Source organism: Zingiber officinale, chromosome 8B (assembly GCF_018446385.1).
Source record: "Zingiber officinale cultivar Zhangliang chromosome 8B, Zo_v1.1, whole genome shotgun sequence".
NCBI lineage: Eukaryota > Viridiplantae > Streptophyta > Magnoliopsida > Zingiberales > Zingiberaceae > Zingiber > Zingiber officinale.
The window spans coordinates 106,903,192-106,914,636 of NC_056001.1; positions in this window are offsets into that span (position 1 = coordinate 106,903,192).

Consider the following 11,445-nt stretch of genomic DNA (forward strand, 5'->3'; position numbering starts at 1 on the left):
CGGGGGCCTTCATCTTCGAGCCCTTGGCTCAGATATAATCCTCCACCGATCGGCCGGGGCCTTTCGCTCGAGCCCGTGGCTCGATATAAACCTCCCCGAGCGGTTCGGGGCCTTGACATCGAGCCCGTAGCACGGGTTCGTATATAATCCTCCCGAACGGCTCGGGGTTCGCCATCGAGCCCTCGTCAGATATAATCCTCCCGCTCGGCCGGGGTTGACCGAGCCCGTGGCTCGATATAAACCTCCGAACGACTCGGGGCCTTTTCCGAGCCCGTGGCTCGGATATAAACCTCCCGAACGATCGGCTCGGGGGCCTGTGGCTCGGATATAAACCTCCCGGCCGATCGGCTCGAGGGCCTTCGTCTTCGAGCCTGTGGCTCGGATATAAACCTCCCGGCTGCTCGGCTCGGGGGCCTTCGGCATCGAGCTTATGGCTCGGATATAAACCTCCCGGCCGATCGGCACGGGGGCCTTCGTCATCGAGCCTGTGGCTCGGATATAAACCTCCCGGCCGAACGGCACGGGGGCCTTCGTCTTCGAGCCTGTGGCTCGGATATAAACCTCCCGGTCGAACGGCTCGGGGGCCTTCGTCATCGAGCCTATGACTCGGATATAAACCTCCCGGCCGATCGGCACGGGGGCCTTCGTCATCGAGCCTGTGGCTCGGATATAAACCTCCTGGCCGAACGGCACGGGGGCCTTCGTCATCGAGCTTATGGCTCGGATATAAACCTCCCGGCCGATCGGCACGGGGGTCTTGGCTCGAAGAACTACTACAGATCACATAACTAACCGAGAACAAATAATGGAAAGACTGACCTAGGTCATGAGGATAGCAGAACTCTCCGGCGTCGTCCATCTTCACATTCCAGATCAGGTGCGTTCCCACAGACGGCGCCAATTTGTTCCTGTCTGGAAGCTGAGAAAACGAACCTGCCGGTGTGACGTGTCTGGAAGGTTGACCGCATCCCCATGACCCGGTTGATGATCTGTCCGCTGCGTTGACCAAGTCGTCTGAAGTCCTCCTCCGGTCAACTGGGTTCCCCCGGTCTCTGGTACCTCGGTGCTCGAGGCGAATCCCACAAATGTATGAGTAACCAGATAATAACAGAATAGTAGTAAAATAAACAGATACCGAGTACGAGAACGTACCTGGCCCAGGGGGGCGCCCTCGGATGGAGCGGTGAGCTGCGATATCTACTAAAAACAGCGGCGTAGACGCGTGAGGGGGCTGTTGCGGCTGCCGGCGGCGGCTGTGGCCGCGGGAAAAGGCAGCAATGGCTGCCGGCGGCGGCTGTGGCCGCGGGAAAAGGCAGCGGTGGCTGCCGGCGGTGGGAAAAGGCAGCGGTGGCTGCCAGCGGTGGCTATGGCCGCGGGAGAGGGCAGCAGTGGCTGACGGCGCAAGGAAGTGGCTGCTGCATGCAGGGGCGGCTGGACGCGGTGACGGAGGCCGCTGGACGCGGCGACGAAGGCCGCTGGACCGTTGTGGGTCTCTCCATGGCGACAGATCATAGTTCGCCCGATGATGGCTTCGGCCGGAGGAGAAAAGAGAGCCCTGTCGGGAGGCTCCTGCCGGCGAGAGGAGAGGGAGAGAGGTTCTTCCCATGTGCGGCGGCGGAATCCCCCCACAAACGCGAGCAAGCCTCCTTTTTTCTGCTGTGAACGTCGCTTCCCAAAAAAACCCCTCAGCCCTAGCAATCCTCCATCCCGAAAATGCCCCTCACCCCCTCTCTATTTACTTCTCATGCCCTAATTTACCTCCGGATCAACAGTAATGTTAGCTACTAACTTGGTTTGCAATTTTATTTTACTTGAAATTCTTTGCTTCGGTTTCTATAAGTTAGGATTAGTCAATTCATGAATTTAGGAAATACTTGTTTGACTCATTGAATGTTGAGGTGGCTGTTAATGAGCTTGATTGATGAATGAATCACTTAAACTTTTCATTGTTCACCTTTGTAGAATGTGGTTGATTGTGATTGAGAATTGAAGATTTGGAAAGTGAGATGAGTATAGAATTGGATTATAATGGTGAATGCAATGTTGATTTCGGTTCACAATTGTCTTTAGTTCTTGAGTTTAATGGCAACTGTGAATTTGAATGCTTTGTTATTGTGAATTGAAATGGTATGTGTATTAATTAACTCATTTGATGAGATGATACTTAAGAATCTAAATTCAATTTCGTTTATCTGATGAGAAGGCAATGGATCATGTTTAGATGAGAGTTATCTTTCTTTGATACTATTCTTGATCAAGTTGAGATTAGATTTTGATTGGAACCAATAATATGATTCATACACACTTACTAGTTATCCTTGGAAAAATATGACTTGGGACTTCTTACTACACGTGTTTCATTTAGTTTATGTGAGTTCCAATCTTTATTAATTTGGTGAGCCTTGTGACATGCAAAAAGGCCGACACCAAATTTTGGCGCTGTTGCCGGGGACAACTAGCAATGTGTGTTTAATTTTAGATTGATGCATTGATTGGTTTATCTTGTTAGCATGTTGATTGATTTGATTGCTTATTTTTTTTGTATTTTCATGTTGGATTATTCTTGAATTTTTTAAATGCTTTTACTGTTCATGTTTTTATGTGATTGAAACTTTATGCATTTGAGTCTTCTAACAATTTGTTCTAGTGTTGTAGTGTGAGAACAGGAGATTTCTTTAGCATGGATCCATATTTTCAGAATTTTGGAGGTGGAATGGAGAGTTATCAGTGTTTTCAACCTGAGTATCAATATTACCCAAGCATGGATCAACAAAATAGGTATGAGTCATTTTCAAATGGTTTTAATGCTAATTGGGTGGATAATTCATGTTTCAGGTATGAAAGTGCACAAGGACCATTCATTGAGCCATATCCAGCTTTCCAGAGTTCATATGGATTTCAAGAAGTTTCAACATCATTTGAACCATATTCTTTTCAACAAAACAATCCTCAGATGGATGAGACAACATGGAAACTCAGGGAGATGATGCAACAAATGATCGAACATCAAGAGCAACAATTTTCAAGGATTCAGAACATACAGATTCAATTAGATAAAATTACATCATCTATTAATCAGCCGCAAGCACAAAACTCCAGTGGAGAGATGGAAAGTAGCGATTCTGTCAGGCCTGATCCTACTTCCATTAATTCACATGATTTTTCTAATACTTTTTGTGATGATTATGTGATTATGCAAATTTCTGATCCTACTGATATTGTTGTTGAAGATGTTGTTAGTGATTCAGGTTCTGAACATATTTTTGAAGATGATTTAAGTGTAGGGGAATGCTTACTGGAAGCATTACCTCAAGAATCACCGAGAGTTGAAGATGTAAGTGTAGGGACTTGTGCTATGGAGCCAAGCACCCAGGAATCACTACATGAGGATGAACATTCACAAGAACAAGAGCTTGAGCCATATCAATATGATGAGGAAGAGGTAACAATCACCACTCCAGGTACCTTTCAACATGAAAAGGTGAGTTTTTCTTGTGATTTATCAGAAAATTCAATAGAGGTACCATTTGTTGATTTTATTAGTTGTGATTCATTCCTTGACATATCTTGTACCAACACTAATATTTTCCTATCTTCATTTTACCCCACATGCTTGTGGGAGACGTTTTCTTTGATTGATGTGGTAGGAGAACATGAGCTTCCGGAGTGGGTGCTTAAACTGAACCGATTAAGACCTCCGGAAAGAATTTTGAAGGGAAAAATGGTCAATAAAAAGAAATTGATTGCAACCAAAAGTACTCCATTCCCGGTGTGGATTTTGTTGCTAAATCTTCTTCGACCGCCGGAATGAAAGGGGAGTTGGTTCTAATTTCGTTTTCTTTTGCATTTTAATTCATGTTTTGTTAATAAATTCTTTTTATGCATTTCTTTAGTTTCATACTTTGCATTTTGCATTTTGTTTCTACATTTGCTTCCATACTTTGCATTTTTGTTTAGTACCTAGCAATTTGTTTTGAATAAATTCTCCCATGATTTTTCTAAGTAATATTTTTAAGATGGTAAAGCTTCTTAAATTTGATCATCAATTTAAGGTCATTTAACATGATTGGATGCTTTTTCTTGCATGATATTGGTTAAAATGGTAGTGGATTCCATATTGATTAATTGAGCTTGATTGCATAAAAAATACCTAGAGAGGACCACTTTAAGCCTATACACTATTATTTTCTCTTGTGTGGCATGCACTCATAGCAATTGAACTTTAGAACTTGCTTAGTTTCTTTTCAAAATCACAATATCATAAGTATGCATGGAAATTGAGGATTTTGTCAATTTTGTTCCCCATACTTTCCAATTCCTTTCCTCATAATTTTCTTGAAACATTCTCATGTAGCATTATAAATCTTAATTCTCTTTGCTTGTCATATTTCTTTTATTTCGTTGAGAGTTTGGTTGAATACTTGATGAGTTAAATTTGCAAAATGGATTAAGGATTAAGTGTGGGGGGAAGGATTGTTTATCGTTGAGGTCATGGAGATTTCTTAATATAAGTTGGAATTGTGAAATCAATTATTGTTTGATTTGCTGAAACTATCCAGATTCATTATAGTGTTAAGAATCAGTAAGATGAACAAAGGAGCTAGCTGGTCTATTTTGGACTAAATTCCTAAGTTTCTGGTTTAATGTTGTCAATTGGTGTCTCTTCTCTTTGTGAGATTTACTGTTGCAAATACAGAAATGATCAGAGAGCATTAAGTGATCTGTGAAGATTTCAGTTTTTGATTGTTATTTGATGCTCTACTTTTTATCGTTTCTTGAATGCAAAACTTAGTGGCTTCAAGGAATTAGAACTATGATTTTTGAAACTGGAAACTAGAGGCAGAGACAGAAATGAAGGAAGTGCAGAATTGCAGAAATATGACAGTTTTGTGCCAAATTGAGATATGAATTGTAACTATTAAGAGATGCTGAAACCTGTAGGCTTCACAGTGATGCATTATAAAGGATCTTAAGAAGCAAGATGAAGAAGTTTTGAGATTTTGGTGGTTAAACAATGTATAGTTGATACAAAGGCAGAATGCTGTAAGCTGCAACAATAAGGAAATTAAAGATGAAAATGTGAGATGAGTGTAGTCTGAGATGTGCTAGTTTATGCCAACTTTTCAACCCATTTCCTGATCAGAATGAGTAGTACTGCTAAAATTCATGGACTCAATGGAAACTGAAGCTCCTGATTCTGAAATTGTGAGTTGCTGAAGTAGATTTAAATTGCTGAAATTCTGTGTAAGCTGCAGGATAATCAGGAACCATTTCAGGAATGAATCACTAAGCTGGATTTGGTACTGCACTACACATCTGTTGGAATTAGAAAATCAGAGGAATGGTTGTCGTTTGTGAGCTATTGGAGAAACTAAAGCAAGACAGATCCAGATTCATATGATGAAGCTGCTAGATATCAAAATTCTTATACTTAATCTGGAAAGTGTCCTGCTAATTTTGAAGCTGAGACTGAGTGTTCAGTTTCTGAAATTTTCAGAAACTGAACTTAGATCCCTATTGTAATTTTCAAGTAAATCGGAAAGAAATGCTAGTTATCAGAATCTGAATTTTGAAAGCAGAATGCATTTTGCTGGAAATGCAAATTAACCTTTCTGAGAGAGATATGAAAATTGCAATGTTCCTTTTACAGGAAGTATTTATAGGAATTATGGAATATGAACATAGTTGCAAGGTTTCGAGTTTGCCAATAATTTCAGAAACCAACTTATCATGCTATTCCTGACTTGAACATAAACTGAAACTTAATCTCTGTATCTCTGTTGAACGTGGAAGCATAGAATCTGATTTCTGTAATCAGATTGTGCTGCTATAGTTGCTGGTTTTTGACACCAAGACTCTTTGGATTTTCAAATTCTGAAACATTCAAACTGGAATTGCCAAATGGCACTGTAGTCATCACTGAATTTACAAATATTGTTTCCCTTAACTCTTTGAGCTGGAATTAACACTTCAGTGTCATTTGGTATCCTTTTCTTTCTATGGACAGCAGGATTTATGAATCTGGTTTGAAGACATGAATGCAGCAATTTCAGAAGCCAAGAATATTCAGCTTCCTATAGTTTAGTGCTGGATGAGAATTTCTGCTTATCTGAAATCCTCACAATTTAAGCTGGAGCTACTTTAGTATTGACATACTGTGCTTACAAAAAGAGCATTGACATATTTTGTGCCAAATGGAAATCAGTTTGATATTTAAATTTGCTTGAATCAAGCAGATAGTTGCTGAATCTTATGAATTTTTGAAGTGCTGTTTTTGGAAACTGTGAGTTTTGTTGAGTTGTAAAGTTGAAGTTGATCAGGAACTAATCTATTAAATCAGAAACCTGCAGATGATACTTAAGTCTATGAGGTTTGAACAAGAGGTAAACAACAAAATTGAAACACAAAATGTGAATTGAAAGTGAGTGTAGTTGCACCAAGTTGGAAACTTCAGAAAAGATTCTGAAAATTGTTTGAGCAAGGGCTGATTTTAGGAGGTGTTTATGGTGCAAAATCCTGAAAATTTGGTTGCTGAACATTGCTTATTCTGGACAACTTCAAGGTTCTGAAATCTGAAGTAGAAGAAGCTGCTTTAGAACAGGAATGTGCAGAATTCTGCAGGGAATTGAAGGCTGATTTTGGGTGTCGAAAAAGAACAAAAGAAGGCAGAGATGGATTTCAAGTGTGAAATGATACTTAATACAAGGAAATGGAATGTCAGATCTGAAATGGAATAATGAAAACAAAAGGAAGTATTGCTGAAGTAACAGAAATCAGAACATCTGTAAACTTCTGCAAGTTTTGAAATCTGATATTCATGTGAAGAATTGTAGAGGATACTGATCTTGGAATGTTAGTTGAGTGCCAAATATAAGTGATGATAGCAACCAATTGTGAGAACTTTGTAACTATAGAAACCTCAGCAGTGCAGAATTCAAGAAGACCTCATAGCAGTATCCTCTCACACTTTTGTAAATTTTCTAATCTGCAACTAAACTGTAAGCACCTAAATTCAGTTTCTGATGCTAAATGTTTGTGATCAAAGCTGCATTTGGTGGTTAATGGAAGGGCTGAAGCTGATATGTTTGACATCATGGTGAATTCAAGTTTAAAATTTTTGAAACTCAAGTCTGATATTTTAAGAACTGGAATTGCAGCAGCTTGCCAAGAATTCATATTATTGGGAATCTGAAATTTTGGTCTTAACAGATATGTTATTGAGATGAGTGGAAGATTTATAAGATGATCTTATGTTATGCACCTTCTATTAATTCATTGCTGCCGAATCTTTAAAATGAAATCTTAGATAACACATTAAAATTTGATACACTGAATTTGGCATTGTCTACAATCATGGAATCGAAGGTCTAACAAATTCTGAAATTGGAATTGGATAAATATCAATATTCAGAAGTGAAGATTCATTGATTTTGAAATTCTGAAATTCAGATTATGAATGACATATCTGAGCACTGGGAAGAGTTGGAATGATTAAACTCTTTTGCTGAACTTGCTAGGGCTGGAATTTCAGATAGCTGATAGTTGTTGCTGCTGAGTAATATTTCTGAACATGGATATAGATGCCAAAGACAGAACAGAGAAAAAAAATTCTGCAGAACAGAATGAACACAGGTAGAGGAGTATTAAGACATTGGATAACATGTTGTGTTAATTTTGTCCGAGACGGACATTGTTTTAAGTGTGGGGGAGGGAGCTATTTTCCATTAGCTAATTTGAGATTATTTGAGTTTCAAAATGCTGGAATTTAAGTGCAAAAATAGTGAAGAAGAGAAGAGAAAAAATGGCACATTCAAGAGAGTATCAAAGTTGGAGATAGAGTATCAAGATTCTTTGTTTGCCATCAAATTGAAGGAGAGGTTAGCTTGATACTTTGAAGTGGTAATAACAAATGATATTCATTTTTTTTATACATCAAATTGGTCAACTCATCAAGTATATTCCTCCAATACTCTTATCTTCTAAATTTTTCATTGAATTCTTTTCTTTTGCCATTTCATTCATTTTCATTGTTCTTTTTGCTTCCATTTCAATTCTTCATGATAAATTCCTTTTGATTCATGTATGCTATGTTTTATAGTGGTGGAGAAGTAGAAAATAAGCAAGCTTATGGTAGTGAAATGTTGTGAGTGACATTGAGTGAGCTCCACTAAAACATATTTTGAGTGTGAGGGCTAGAATAGGTAAATTCCTTGTGAGCTTGCAATTTGCTTAATTTCTCGATTGGATTGAAACCACCATACCTACTGATTATTGTTTGAATTGTATTCATGATTGTTGGTAATCTTTAGATGACCTTAGTTAAATTCTTTTTACCATTTTTAAGGTATTGCTAGGAAATTTATGTGGAGATGATTTTAGGTTTTCTTTACTTGAACGGGACGTCCAAGACTAAGTGTGGGGGATTTGATAACCATGATTTAGCTATATTATTTTGATTCATAATGCATATTTTTGATGGTCTATTCATAGCTTAAACTCATATATACATTACATTTTGTAATTACATTTGATTTTGGACCTAATTGTAAATTAGCTAATTTTCATGGTATTTGATGCTAATATTTGATTCTTATTTTGTAGGCATCAAAAGGGTCATGGACCCGATAAGATTGTACCACACTTGGGCTCAAATCAAGGGCTAAACGAGGCGACCAAACCTTGGAACATTATGGACCGTTCGTTGAAGATCAGAGAGATCTGAGCCATCCGTTGAGAATTTGGTCCATCCGACCTAATGAGGAGCAGATCTCGTCCATTGATGAATATCCAGAAGTTTTGATCCAGATCTGACCTCATCCAGCCGTTGATCAAGACCCGGATTGTTCTGGACCGTTCGATCAGTTTTGAGGAGGTTTAAAAGCTTCGTGAGAAGCTACAGTGCACCTGAGCTCGGTTCGCGATTTTGAGCTACAGTGCCGTCTTCTTCTTCGCGCGACGCCGACGCTCCCATTCCGATTTCCAGATCCGGTGCTTCTTCTTCTTCAACGACAACAATCATCCAGCTGCCGGTGATCAGAGAGCTTGAAGGAGGTCTCCAGATGGCGATTTTGAATCTGTTCCGCCGCCGCATACCCGGTTGAGGAGGTTTCTAGATCGGCGTATTCGCATCCATCATATGCTTAAGGGAGGTCTCCTGGAAGCTACTGATTTCTTTTCAATCTCCATTTCACAGCAATACTTGGACGATGCGGCCAATTCGATCCGGTTTGCAAATTCACAGATTCATGCTCCGTTTTTCGGCTGGTGAGGTTATCAGAGGAATGTGAGCTGAAGGGAGGTTTCCTGGAGCTAGGATCATTCCCTGGTAATAGCTGAAAGCTCGGGAATTGTTTGTTGGGTGCTTGAAAGGAGGTTTCCGAGAGCACTTCTATTTTGGAGGTTTCCTGGCAGATTGAAGAAGGTTGAGTTCGGGATTTGGTTGAGGAATGCTTAGGGTTTAGATTTATTTGTTTTGTCTTTGAATTGTTGATGTTCCTGTTCAGATCCTCAGATCTGATCCATTACTTTGCTATTTTAATTTGTTTGAGTTTTTTTTTTATGCAATTCTGTTTTGATTTTCTTTGTTGCAAAAACCCAGTTCTTATTTCTGATTCGAATTCTAATTCCTTAAGATTTCTATAATTACAGTAATGTTAGCTACTAACTTGGTTTGCAATTTTATTTTACTTGAAATTCTTTGCTTCGGTTTCTATAAGTTAGGATTAGTCAATTCATGAATTTAGGAAATACTTGTTTGACTCATTGAATGTTGAGGTGGCTGTTAATGAGCTTGATTGATGAATGAATCACTTAAACTTTTCATTGTTCACCTTTGTAGAATGTGGTTGATTGTGATTGAGAATTGAAGATTTGGAAAGTGAGATGAGTATAGAATTGGATTATAATGGTGAATGCAATGTTGATTTCGGTTCACAATTGTCTTTAGTTCTTGAGTTTAATGGCTACTGTGAATTTGAATGCTTTGTTATTGTGAATTGAAATGGTATGTGTATTAATTAACTCATTTGATGAGATGATACTTAAGAATCTAAATTCAATTTCGTTTATCTGATGAGAAGGCAATGGATCATGTTTAGATGAAAGTTATCTTTCTTTGATACTATTCTTGATCAAGTTGAGATTAGATTTTGATTGGAACTAATAATATGATTCATACACACTTACTAGTTATCCTTGGAAAAATACGACTTGGGACTTCTTACTACACGTGTTTCATTTAGTTTATGTGAGTTCCAATCTTTATTAATTCGGTGAGCCTTGTGACATGCAAAAAGGCCGACACCAATGGGGATTTCTTCCGATCACTCATTCGGAAACCGCCCCGGGACTACGACCACATGCTATACCGGGCCAACGAATACATCAACGTGGAGGAAGCCCAAGCGGCCCGGAAAAAAGAAACTCCAACCGAGCGGGCTCCTCCTACTGAACGGAAGTCGCACGTTGTTCATCAGCCACCCAGAGGACCAAGGTCCGAAGCCATCCGCTCCCCCCATGCAAGGTCCCATGTCCAAGAAGTTGCAGCCGAGCGACCCAAGCCAAAAAAGAATTGAACCCCCATGTTCTGCTCATTCCACCGGACGGACACGCACAATACCAGAGATTGTCGGAGTCTTCCCCTCATCGCCCATCCCGTTCCCCGGAGTGGTGGCCGTCGATCACCATCGTCCGACAGGCGACAGAGAACTCACGGAGCCGATCGGACTATATCTGATCGCCGACACAGACGGACTCCCGAACGGCAGCATACTCTCAGGCGTGAAGACAATCCTCGGATGTCCAGGGAGCGGTCTAGACCGTCCGCTCGGGAAGAAGAGAATAGAAACAACACTTCCCGAGGTGAAATCAACATCATAGCTGGTGTCCGACCGGAGGCGACTCTTACTGAGCAAGGAAGGCTAGCGTCAGGCAGCTCCAAATTCATGCAGTCGGTTGCAGTCAGGAAAGGGTGAGCGGACCCGAGATAAGCTTCGGGCCCAGAGATTTGGAAGGAGTCGAAGTGCCGCATGACGACGCTCTCCTCATCAAAGCGGTAATAGCCAATTACACTATCCACCGTGTTTTTATTGACACAGGGAGCTCGGTCAATATCATGTTCAAAAAATCCTTCGACCAACTACAAATTGATCGAGCCGAGCTGCTGCCCATGACGACCCCCCTGTACGGGTTTACGGGCAACGAAGTTTAGCCAGTCGGACAGATCTGACTGGCTATCTCGTTGGGAGAGGAGCTGCTCAGAAGGACACGGATGGCAAATTTCGTGGTGGTCGACTCTCCCTCATCATACAACGTCATTTTAGGATGACCGGCGCTCAGCGAGTTCCGAGCGGTCGTCTCCACCTTCCACCAGAAGATCAAGTTCCCCGTGGAGGACAAAGTGGGAGAAGTACGGGGAGATCAACTAGCAGCTCGGCGATGCTACGT